The 9,968-nt window shown below is 45.9% G+C and overlaps 1 pseudogene; it reads right to left on the minus strand.

The window, feature by feature from the left end:
- Positions 1-8,633: 8,633 nt before the first annotated feature.
- Positions 8,634-9,681, minus strand: LOC147087198 (uncharacterized; annotated as a pseudogene).
- Between the last annotated feature and the right edge of the window lie 287 nt (positions 9,682-9,968).

Consider the following 9,968-nt stretch of genomic DNA (forward strand, 5'->3'; position numbering starts at 1 on the left):
TAGATTGGACAGGGCTTGATGGATGGCACAGACACGATGGGCCGAAAGGCCTCTTTCTGTGCTGTATAACTCTATGACTCTATGACTCTATGAATGCAACATTGCATTGGAATATCAGTTTGCAATACAAATGTCATTTGCAGTACAATAGTTTATTGCAGTGGAATATCACTTTGCAATATAATAGCACATTGCAATGTAATATATCACTGCAATATGATCGCCATTTGCAATGTAGTAGGCCAATGCCATGAAATATGAGTTTGCAACAAAGTCGTGAATTGAAATGCAGCAGAGCATTGCAATGGAATATAACTGCAATATAATCGTCATTTGAAATGCAATAGAACATTGCAGTGGAATATCACTTCAAATATAATAGTCATTTGCAAGGCAATAGCACATTGCAATAGGATAGCGATTTCCAATATGATGGCATTTGCTGTGCAGTAGAACATTGCAATGGAATATCTCTTTGCAGTATAATAGTCATTTGCAATGCAAAGCATATTGAAAGGGAATATCACTTTGCAAATTAATAGCCATTTGCAATGCAACAGAATATTGCAATGGAAATTTAACTAGCAATATTTTATTCATTTGCAATGCACTACCACGTTACAATGGAATATCACTTTGCAATATGATCATCATTTGCAATGCAATAGGACTTTGCAATGGAATATCACTTTGCAATATAATAGTCATTTGCAATGCAATTTAACATTACAATGGAATATCAACTTGCAATTTTAATTTAACTTGCAATGCAATACCACATTGCAATAGAATATCGCTGCAATATAAACATCATTTGCAATGTAACAGAACATTGCAATGGAATATCACTTTGCAAGATTTTAGTCTGTTGCAATGCAATTGCACATTGCAATGGGGTATTGCCTTGAAATGTGATCGTCATTTGCAATGTAATAGAACATTGAACTTGAATATCGCTTTGCAATTTATTAGTAACTTGCAATATGGTAGAACATTGCAACGGAATATAACTTTGCTCTATAATATTCATTTGGAATGCAATAGAACATTGCAATCGAATTTTAATTTGCAATATTATATTCATTTGCAATGCAATAGGACTTTGTATTGGAATAGCACTTTGCAACATAGTAGTTATTTGCACTGCAACAGAACATTGCAATTGAATATCAATGCAAAACAATCGGCATTTGAAATGCAACAGATCATTGGAATAGAATATTTCTTTACAACAGAATAGTCATTGGAGCGCAATGGAACATTGCAATGGAATAATACTTTGCAATATAATAGTCTTTTGCAATGCAATTGCAAACTGAAATGGAATATCGCCTTGCAATATAATCGCCATCTACAATGAATAACACATTGCAGTGGTATATCACTTTCCAATATAATAGCAATTTGCAGTGCAATAACATATTGCAATGGAATTTCAGTACAATACTTTCATCAGCTGCAGTGCAATAGAACATTGCAATGGCATATCAATTTGCAATATAATAATTATTGCAATGCAATGGAACATTGCAATGGAATATCTGTTTGCAATATAATAGTCATTAGCAATGCCATAGAACATTGCAATGGAACTTCACTTTGCAATATAATATTCTTTTGCAATGCAATAGACAGTGCAATGGAATTTTAACTTGCAATTTTATAATAATTTGCAATGCAATATCTCATTGCAATGGAATTGCAGTTTGCAACATAGTAGTCATTTACATTTCAGCAGAAGAATGCAATGGAATATCACTGCAAAACAATCGTCATTTGCAATACAATAGAACATTGCAATAGAATATTCCTTTATAACAGAATAGTCATTGCAGTGAAATGGAACATTGCAATGGAGTATCAGTTTGCAATATGAATGTCTTTTGCAATTCAATAGAATATTGCAATGAAATGTCACTTTGCAATATAATATTCATTTGCAATGCAATTGCACATTGCAATGGAATAACACTTTGCAATAAAATAGACATTTGCAGTACAATAGCACATAGCAATTGAATATCGTATTGTAATATGATCGTCATTTGCAATGCAAAAGCATATTGCAATTGAATATCGCTTGGAAATATGATCGTCATTTGCAATGCAATAGGACTTTACTATGGAACATCACTTTGCAATACAGCAGTCATTAGCAATATAATAGAACATTGAAATGGAATAACGCCTTGCAATATGATCGTCATTTGCAATGAAGAAAACTTTGCAATGGAATATCACTTTGCTATTTAAAAGGAATTTGCAATGCAATAGAACGTTGCAAAGGAATTTCTCTGCAATAGTACCGTCAGTTGCAGTGCCATAGAACATTGCAATGGGGTTCGATTCGAATATTGAGAAAACACAGATGGAGGCGGAATTGAGGACAAGTTCAGAATTTATTAAAACAACCAAAAGACTTGTGCACAAGGGAGAGCCACCCAGCTTCCTCAAGCTAGGGGTGCACTCTCGAGGGACAAAGAGCGGTTCATTCAAGTTATACATTTCTATAAGCAACGCCCACCTACTACAGAATGGGGGTGTACATGTACAAATTGTGTCACAGCAGTTACTGTTTATTGGTTTATGTGGTTAGTCACTCAACTGACGTGCCCACCACTTGAACTCGGGCACCCTCTGACCATGCCAGTCACAGATGTTAGTCGTTTCATCCTACTCCCCACATTCCTGCTGTTATCTCTTCCCCGTTGTCGGCATAGTTTATAGTTTGAGAAAATATATTTTAACATTAACTGTCGATCAAGCAGGATGGATACAGGCCGCAGTGATTCATGTACCCTGTGATTGGAACAATGTTCGTTGTTAATTGCACCCTTATCTCCTGGGTGGACAGGCTTTGTTTGGACAATGGCTCTACTGAGGCTGTGAACACAAACATTCCGAACTTTGTTAAATAAATGGCATCTTGCAGTCTGCAAATCTGCTTCAGTCAGCTAAACCTACACTATGGCTAAATAGGAGGTTAACATAGTCAAGTATCCCAGAATTCATTGGGAACAAGCTGAACCTTTCAGTTCCCCCATCCGAACCCCAGAAAAGGAGCTTAAAGCGGGGTTGGAGAGTGTGCTCTCTACGCTACGATAATCTGATAAGCTGCTGGGTTTATAGTATGCCAGAAATGCATATGCGTTTTCCCAGATCAAATAGCACGAATGATGAAGGTTTTCCTGTAACCACCCCCCCAATTTGTTCTCTACTTCCCCCCCCCAGGCCTTTGGCTATTCCAGGTAGGCCGCACATTTGTTGCATATGGTATAGTGTGAATCCTGTCTGGGTGGCCACCCGTCGAGTCACCAGATATGCATCAGATGAGTAAAGTTAATATTTAGTCATTCCCTGATTCATTATATGATTGCTTCATTATTCATACACATGATTTTTCCAACAAGTTGTTAAAGTCATCATCTGAAACGCTTGGAGTAGGAGCAGTACAAGCATTACCAGTTTTAACCACTTGTTTTGCAATTTGTTTCGCCCGAGTCCGTTTACATTTCCTGCATGTCATACATAACAAGATCAGGACAATCACTAACTGCACCACGACTAATACATGTGAAATCAGTCGGATCCATGGATGGATCTGTATATTTCGTCCCCAGTCCCAAATGTCATCCACCCACGTGGTCACCTTGATCGCGTCGATGTCTTCAAATCCGTGTTCCGTTGTTGCAGAGTATATTACACCTTTTGGGAGATCCGTATCTCCTTCCGTAATTGCCTCAGGTGCTCGTGCAGTAGGGGTATAGGATACTCAAAGGTGTTGATGTAGTTCCACAATCCATACTTGATGTCTTCAGACACCTGAAGAGAGATAATATTAAACTGGTGTATGATCACCAACTCCGCATGTCCAATCCGTACTGGAACTGCTGGTGTGCAGCAGAACTCTGTACTGGGGATGTCGCAAGTTAGATTGGCATATTCAAACGTCTCCAAGTCGGTGTTACACAGTATTCATCTTTGCCGGCGTATGCCATCTGGGTTGGTTTTGAGGCTGCATCCAATGCCTCCATGGTGCAATTAATCTCCATGCCTGTGTAAATGAACCACATTGGGCTTGCGGGCTTTGGCTGATTGCATGCAGGCATATGATGATGGCATCTCTGGAGACACATCCTTCCAGCTTGGTACCCATCCAGTTTCATTTCACTATCACTGTGTAAGGTAACATATTGTTGTAAGATATATGTATGCCATCTTTTAGCATACAAATATTTTGTACCTGATATACCGCCCGCCCTTGTGTCTCCGGTGTCATCAGTGGGACGACCAAAATGAAACCCAGCTCCCCAACCCCGTCTGGTTTGCATTCGACCTGCGTGGGATATACCCATACCATGGCTCGGCTTTGGCAAACTCTCATATTGAGGCTACTTCATACGTGGCATTGAGGTGGAGGCGGTGGCCGTGCAACAGTGGCTCAATGTAACTTAATTGACTTATCATAATTCGGTGAGAATTAGGAGCCGTCGGACGGGAATGTAAGAATACAGGTTGCACTGTCCTCCTTCAGAGGCAGGAGGGCCTCTAAAAGGGCTGAATATCCATTCGGGAATGTCCTCTAGTCCCTCACCAGCGGTTCCCAAAGAGCAGCTGTGTCGCAGAACCGGTGTATCTCCTCTGGCTGAGTAGGGTTAATAAAAGATTCTGAGTTCTGTTGGGATGTAGAACGAGGGGTCCGGTAGTCCGACCACAAAAGGGAGATAATCGGAACTCTAGAGTGAAGGGATGAGTTCCGAGGAAGGTTAGAGTTGTATAGTGGTGAGAGTTCGCAGGATCTCCGGTTAAGTCAATAAACTGGACCGTCGAAAGTTCAACAACCCCAGAAGTGGTGACAGTAATGAGGTCAGGCCCGCACTACTGTAAGAAAGAGACAGGTAAAATAGCGACCCGAAGAATCGACTTCGTCCTTCGAAATCCGGTCCGGGTCAAATATAGGGGAGAAAAGACAGGTTATTATTTCGTTATTATTGCCTTTTAATCATAGGGTCCCCAAGAGATGGGCGAATATCTTCCCCGGGCTCCATCACCGGCTTGGACTGGCTCCAGTGTCTCTATCTTACATCAAATGTTTCCTGTAGGCAAACGAAGGTTCCTGTACTTAGGAGGATCTGGAAGGGCCCATCCCACCGGGGCTCAAAGGTACCTCGAACCGGTCGCTGAACCACCACCCACTGTCCTACCCGAGGGGGCGCTTCCTAAATTCCCCTTTGTATTTTGGCATCATCTGCCTCCTGTAAGTGTTGAACCCGAAAGTATCTATCCTGATTGGTCTCATTGATCAGGCATAGATATGATAGGAGATTTGTCTGGAATTGGGAAGTGTCCCCCATACCCTGAGGGGCTGCATCTTGGGGTAACACCATAGCTCGTCCAGACATTAGTTCGAACGGGGTTAAGGCAGTGCCTTTGGTCGGCGTGGCTCGTATGCCCCAAGGAATGGGGGGGAGGAATGTGCCAACCCTTTCCGGTTTGTAAATTGTCCTCAGTCACAGACTGTTTTAAAATACGGCTCATCCGTTGCACCATTCCTGAGGATTGTGGATGGTAAGGGATGTGGAACCGTTGTCGAACCCCCAGGAGGGCTAAAGCCTGTTTCATGGCCTTGCCGGTGAAGTGGGTTCCCTGGTCGGAATCTATCTGGTAAGGCACCCCCCATCGGGGAATGACTGCCATCGCTAGGATTTTCGCAGCTGCTTCGGCTGTGTTCCTCTTAGCGGGGAAGGCCTCGACCCAACGAGTAAAAAGGCCGATGACTACAAAGACATGGTTATACCCGCCGCTGGGGGGTAGGGGTCCTGCGAAATCCATTTGTAAGTGCGTCCATGGTCCCCTGGGCCACCGGGCGTGCCCCCAAAGTATATGTATGCAACACCCGATTCCCGTTTGGAGGCAAGGTAGACATAGGCGCCCATACTCGTGGATCTCTCTGGCCATGCTGGGCCACCACCAGTTGTCAGCTATAATGTAATATAACTTATACCCGCCCAAATGCGCAGGCTCGTGGTAAGATTGTATCAGGGTGCGTCAAATCGACATAGGAACCACGTACTGGGCCTCGTGACGCCAAAACCCACGTGGATCTTTGTACGCTCTCTCACGCACCCAAACTGTATATTCTCAGGGGGCTCGGAAAGGTACGCGGTTTGTAGCGTATCGTTCGGTATATCTTCAGTCAGGGAAGCCTTTTCAGTTCGTACTACTTCCTTAGGACTAAGGGCCATCACAGGGAGAGCCAATGCGACCCGTCGGGCGGCAAAATCGGCGGCTCAGTTACTCTGGATTTCGAGGGTCTCCCCTGCCTGTTGGGCGAGAATCTTAACTACCGCCCCCAACGTGGGGCCGTCCACTGCCTGAAGGATTTCGGCGATCGTGGAAGCATGTTTACTCGTGTTGCCTAAAGTACTCAAATATCCCCGCTGCTGCCACAGGCGGGAGTTGTCGTGGGCAACGGAGTGGACATATTGGCTGTCTGTATAGATATTGCCGGTTGTTCCTTCTGTCAAGTGAAGGGCTCTAGTGAGGGCAGTGATTTCCACAAGCTGGATTCCTCCCATCCCCAGGGCCCACTGGGCGAGGGTCTGTCCTGATGGACCTACTACTGCTTATCCGGTGACCCGTCGGCCCTCGTGGTAATAACTGGACCCATCCACATACATGTCTAGGCAGGCCTCCACTATGGGTTCGGTTAGGTGGGGTCCCTGACTATTGAGATGTAAGTTAGTGATGCAGTCATGGGAGCCCCTTCGTCGATTAGGAAGGATGCTGAGTTTGCTCGAGGGTCGGTTACCACCTCGATCCGAACCCCCCTACCGAATAAACAAGCCTCCCATCTCGCAAGTCTCTGGTTGGAAATAGTTTTCAGTCTACCTGCAAGAAGTTTCACGAGGCTGTGGCGGGAAGATGGTACCGGGCACGAGTAATGTCCTGCTGGTCGTATTCGATCCTTCTGGGAATGTCCCACTACCGCACTATACGCCAGATTGCCCACCCAATTCCACAGGTGGAGTGGTTTAGCTGGGTTCGGGAGACCCATGGCAGCTGCGTTTGCCAAAGTTATTTTGACCATCTCAAAGGTTTCAACTGACTCTGGTGTCCAATTCAGCCTTGCCTCTCCCAGGGGCCCTCCATTTAGGAGGTCGTTTAGAGGGCTTGTCAATTCGGTGAAGTTGTCGACGTAGGTACGGCAATATTTAAAAAATCCCATCACGCTTCGCAGGCCAGAGGCAGTGATCGGTCGCGGCATCTGCAAGAGTGCTTGAACCCTTTCGGGGGACAGGGCCCTACTCTCTGGCGAGATGATCTGAGCAAGGCAGGTAACCCGAGGAAGCCTAATTTGAGCTTTGATCGGATTCAGTTTGAACACTCCAGGACACACGTCAGGGCGTCCAGATGAGCTGAACGTAAGGGACTACCAATGCGAATGTCATCTGCATATTGAAGACAGGCAGAATCTTGCATTCGGGTATCTGCCAATGCCGGCTGGAGAGCCTTCTCCAGGCTCTCGTGAAAAATAGTAGGAACATTGTGAAATCCCTGAGGCAACCAGGTCCAAGTATATTGGATGGACTGGACAGTGAAAGGGAAGTGCTCTTGTGATCCGGGATCCAAAGGACATATCCAAAATCCGTTTTGGATGTCCAGTGCCGTGAATATGGACAGGTCTGGGTGGACGCCGTTTAAAATAGTGGCGGGATTCGCCACTAAGCGTGGCGCTTGGGATTGAACCGATTCAGTGCCGTATAATCAATGGTTATTCTCCAGGATCCATCTGGTTTCTGCACTGGCCATACCGGGCAGTTGCTGCGAGAGCGGGACTTTGTCACTATACTGGTTTCTAATAAGTCTACTGTTATTGACACAACGGCCCGTGGGGCTCGTGATCAAAGCGGGTATTGCCGGTGAGCCTCGTGGTAGGGTCCGTGGGCCCTAACAGGGTCCATCTCCGCTCTGCCACAGTCTAATTTGTGGGTGGCCCATGTGAGATGGTAAGCCTCGCAAACTCTCCCCCATGGGCCTTGCTCCACCCATGTGCACTTCAGCGGGCAGAGGTCTTGCACTCTGTATTGTCGGGCTTTATATTCCTGGAAGGGAAATCTCCAACCTTATGGACCCCCTACTTCCATTAGATGTTCCCTTGGAGCAAATGTGCCTCTATCTGATGGAGCATGTCTATACCTAAGAGCAGGCCCTCACTGCTGGGAGCTACCCACAAGGTGATCCACCAGGTATGAACCCCTGGCGACAGTTGCAGGGGAAGTAAAACACTCCGATGGAGAACCACCTTTCTCCACTAACCCTGGTTATCTGAATGCTTTGATCTATGGTGGGAAATTCGGTGTCGTTTATCAACACCGAGACCCCCGTGTCTAAAATGGCACAGTGCTGCTGGCCATTTAGGCACGGATGTGTGGACCGCGGCTCCGCGGCCGCGGAAACAGACTCGCCCTAGTAGCTGGCGTGGAGGGCTCGGAGCACCTCCATCTCTTGGTTTGACAAACCTCTCTTGGGTTGTCCCTGAGGGCATGAAGCGGGTCGGTTCGAACTCTGCTCCTCTCTCCCTCCACCCTATCGGTAACAGTCGGCCTGTTGATGCCGAGTGTGCCCACCATTCAAAGGGTGGTGTGGTAAGGCTTTTCCAATCCCTGGAGTAGACGATCTATAAACCGTGGGTCGTCGTGATTAGCGGGAATGTCATTTGCCTGGCCCCAATGTTCATACCAACCGATTGCTCGATCAATGTAGACATTGGGGTTTTCTCCGGGACTCTGGCGCAGGGCAGTGAGCCCCGTCCAGGTGGCGGTGCCGTTGCCCAGTCCGGTCTGAACCCAAGTATTCAAACCATCGAATTGGATCTCGTACTCCTTCGCCGTGACTGGGGCATTCATGGCATGATGTCCCAATGCCCCATAAACAGCAGAGGGACATTTCACCTCGATAATATATTTTATGTCTTGTATGGATAAATTAAAGTGTAGAGCAACACTTCCTATTCGTGCCCATACTTGAGGTTAGGATTGTGTCTTTTGAGTTCGGGAATGAGAACGATGACGCTGGATCTCTCCTGGGGCGTTAAAGACTGTGCCTCACCCATCGCACCCCGTCCACCTATCTCTGGGTATTGGGCACCTACCGCCTGATTAACTCGCACGGGGGCCACGGGATTGGATTTTTCGGCCCCAGACTGAAACAGTAAGGGGGGTAGATACGAGTGTATTCGGGGGGCACGTGTGTTGGGTGATCTCGACTCGTCGAACCTCTATGGTCCCCAACGGGGGCTTGGGATTTAAGGTCGATGTATCTCGAGCCTCTTCTTGTAGAGCCTCGACAATGTCATCCCATCATTTTAATTCGTGTAGATTATCAGTCCCTGGTGGCTTGAGGTTGGACTTTGACTTTAGCCTCCTGCACGTGTCTCCAGACCTCTTGTAACAGGGCCGTTCTCCCCCCCTTGCCCACGATGATGTGTCCCATCTGATCCATCCAACTAGCACGTAAAACCGCCCCGTAATTGGCTTGTTTGGCATCCTTCTGTTCCTCCCACCACTTTATTTGGTCAACTACTGGGATTCTTTCTTTCCACCCCTTTCTAATTATCTCACTTTGAAATTTCAAATTAGCCTCTCGGACCTGATTTACGACAGTGACACTGGTGGTCATAGCCGGAAAGTCCGGTGAAAGATGTCTCCGCTCGTCACCCATGTGACCCGCATTAATTGTTACGTATATTCTTATACTCTATCTTATAATTTATTGGCACAAATGTATCACCTTATAAACTAAAGCAGAAATATACATTTATGTCGGATCAATTCTGTCAGTCCGTGGTCTCCATGAAGAATAATTTACTATGTGGCAAATTTAATCCTGACTGGCCCATACGTGGTTTTTAGCCACCCTGTTTAACGAGCGTGTCCTTGTTCCTCCTAGAAGCCTTACTCTGACTT

This window comes from Somniosus microcephalus, unplaced genomic scaffold, assembly GCF_052327205.1.
Source record: "Somniosus microcephalus isolate GS21.2 unplaced genomic scaffold, FLI_Smic_1.0 unresolved_chr6, whole genome shotgun sequence".
Lineage (NCBI taxonomy): Eukaryota > Metazoa > Chordata > Chondrichthyes > Squaliformes > Somniosidae > Somniosus > Somniosus microcephalus.